The sequence below is a fragment of the Octodon degus genome, unplaced genomic scaffold, assembly GCF_000260255.1.
Source record: "Octodon degus isolate 3935 unplaced genomic scaffold, OctDeg1.0 scaffold00052, whole genome shotgun sequence".
Classification (NCBI taxonomy): domain Eukaryota; kingdom Metazoa; phylum Chordata; class Mammalia; order Rodentia; family Octodontidae; genus Octodon; species Octodon degus.
The window spans coordinates 2,764,191-2,767,459 of NW_004524628.1; the positions used below are offsets into that span (position 1 = coordinate 2,764,191).

Sequence of the window (3,269 nt, forward strand, 5' to 3'; positions counted from 1 at the left end):
GAGTGAGCATAGTTCTTCCATTTTGCATTATGAAAAGTCAATATACGTTGTTTTCTTCATTTTGCTATAGAAAGGCCAACTCTTTCCCTGAGAGAATGCCTTACCGGGACTTAGGGGACTCTGAAAGGTAAAAAGAAGAAACAGACAGTCTAGGAACCATGGGTTTCAAGAATTGACACAATGGCAGTTCCTTCCTTCTTCTGTATTCTTCAGATATTCCACACTGGAGCTGAAGAGGATGGCAATGTAGAGACACGGTACCCACACATGTAGACCGAAATCCCAAGGCAAGCCTGCTGTTTCTAGCCAAAAGGGGTAGGAAAGGAGTAGCCTCAGCAGACACAAAGCTTTTTGAAAACAGCTGTGCGAGAACATCTGTATAACATGGGGGAATCTGTGCCACCCCAAACTCATGGTTCGACAGGATCAATGGGGGAGGTTGGCATCCACCGTCAATACGCTGTGGTGAACCCCTGTGGTGTTGGGGACCCCATGGGGAGACGTAGCTGGAGAGAGACACAATTCCCTCTCCCAGATGGGGTGCTTCAGAGATGGCCTCGTGAGGGTCAGGATTGACCACCACGTGGAAGTAACACAAAGTCATTGCTACAGTTAGAGTTAGGCCATTTGGGAACAATCACGAGGTTCTCTTATCTCCCTGCCAAGGTGGTACAAGTGGAGGCCTAGTTAGGCGGGAACAAATTCCCACTCCCACCCAGATATAGCAGGGTGTCCCCATCCTTGAACTGTACCCAGAGTCTGAGGCGACGTACCCTTTCTTCTTGGGAACAGTGTTAGAGGAAGCCAGCTAAAACAGAGAGCTAAAAGAAGACCAAGTGTCTCACAATATCCCAAATATCCAGGTTTCAATCAAAAGTTACTTATCATCATCCCAAGGACCAGAAAGATGCCAAACCAAACAAAAAAGATAATCAGGGACAACATGGAGATGACAGAGACATTAGAACTAGCTGACGGTTGTAAGTAGCCATCATAAAAATGCCCCAGCCCAGCCTGCTGCCCTCCCTTCCCTCTTGTGGGCTAGCCGCTGCTCCGGCCCCAGGATGCAGAATGTGATTAACATGTTGAAGAGAAAGACACCGGAAGTGGCTGAGTACCTGGCCCCAGTCCTCAAGGAATCAAAATTTAAGGAAACAGGAGTAATCACCCCAGAAGAGTTTGCTGCAGCTGGAGATCACTAGTCCACCACTGCCAACACCGCAATGGGCTACAGGAGAAGAATTAAAAGTGAAGGCACCTACCAACGGGCAAACAATTTTAGGGAACCAAAAATGTGCCATGCTACAAATGCTGCAAACAGATGGGGTATTCAGATGAATTGGAAGCTATCATTGAAGAAGATGATGGTGATGGGAGACGAGTAGATACACATCGCCACATAGGTATTGTGGGAATGACCAAAGCCGTTAAGGAGATCACATTGGAAACAAAGATGGTATAAAACTCCAAGATTGTTCAGCACTGTGTGAAGAGGAAGAGGATGATGAAGAGGAAGATGAAGGAGAAGCTGCAGACACAGAGGAATATGAAGAAAGTGGGTTGTTGGAAACAGATAAGGCTACTCTAGACACAAAGCAAACAGTAGAAGCTTGTAAAGCTAAAACTGATGTAGGAGGGAAAGATGCTCTTTTAGACTAGAACTTACAACCTACACATCACTATGATAAATATTACCAGGTCCCATGACTATGGCCGCGTGGCTATGATGAGCAACGGCAGCCTTTAACAGTTGAGCACATGGATGAAGACATCAGTCAAGATCATGTGAAGGAAACAGTGACCATCGAAAGCCACCCTCACGCCCCCACCTCCTCTGCGTTCTGTCCAGCACGCAGGCATGCGAAGTGATGCCGAACATCAGTGAGGAAGTTGCAGAAGCACGGGGAGAGCTTGGGGTTCATATGTGTCTTGTAATTTTTTGAAATTGTAGAAGTTGTCATTCCAACAATAGACTATGACTACACAAGACATTTCACAATGTATCGAAGAGAACATAGAATCTATCTTAATTATCGATTCTGATTTATTTATTTATTTATTTTGGTGGAACTAGGGATTATTGAACTCAGGCCCTTGTGCTTGCCAGGTAAGCACTTATTCTACTGAGCTATCTCCCCGACCCTGATTCTGATTTTTAAAGAATTGACCCATAGATGTGACCATGGACCATAATTAACAATATGTATAATTTCTCTAATAAAGGGAGTTATATATATTTATGCATTAAATGAAAAGGTTCCACTGCTAGCAAAAAAAATGAAAAGTAAAAAAAAAATAAAATAAAAATGCTCCAATGAGACATTGTGCACATGCTTGAAACTAGAATGAAATATTCCACTGGAATGGCTAAGATGGAAAATAGCCAAGTGCTGGCAAGGAAACAAAGAACCTGGGCCGTTCACACACTGCTGGTGAGAATGTAACATGTCATTCTAAAAAAAAGGTGTCGGGGGCCGGGGAGATAGCTCCGAGGGATAAGCACCTGCCTAGCAAGCACAAGGCCCTGAATTCAGTCCCTGGTTCCGGAACCAAAAAAAGAAGGTGCCAATTTCTTTAAAATCTCAACATGCACCTACCATATGAACTATTTACACCAGCAAAATTAAAGCCCATGTTCACATAGAACCCAGTACATAATTTTTTTATTCCGAATTGTCAAAAACTAAGAGCAATCCCCATATCACTGAGTGGGCAGCTGGTTACATTCACAGTGTGGAATATTATTTATCCATGAAAAATGGGCCATGAATACATGCAACAACATAGATGAACCTCCAGAAAATTATGCTGAGGAGGAAATCTCATTTCAAAGGTTATATATTATATGATCCATTGATACAACATGCTCGGAACAATAAAATTATAGAAATGGAGAACAGGTTAGTATGAAGGAGCTGGCTGGTATTAAAGAGGAAGGAAAAATGGAAGAGGGCTTGGCTATCAAAAAGCCACAGGAGGGACCAATGCAATGGTGACACTGCCCTGTATTCTCACTACATCAACGTCACTGTATCCAAATCCCGGCCCTGATATTGTTCTGTGGTTTACAAGACGTTACCAAGAATGAAAGCTGGGCAAACAGGCACGAGACCTTTCACTATTAGTCTTACAACTACGTGTGAATTTGTGATTCTCTCAAACAAAAAGTTTAAATAGAAAACAAAAACAAACCACAGGAGAAATTCCCAGTTAGGTTTTAATGAAATGACTTTGTTTCAGCACGAGAAGATTGCTTTTCCTTCCTGAAC

General features: G+C 43.1%; 1 pseudogene; it reads left to right on the forward strand.

Annotated features, from left to right (window-relative positions):
- The first annotated feature begins 1,064 nt into the window (after nt 1-1,064).
- LOC101567881 lies at nt 1,065-2,043 on the forward strand (annotated as a pseudogene).
- The last annotated feature ends 1,226 nt before the right edge of the window (nt 2,044-3,269 follow it).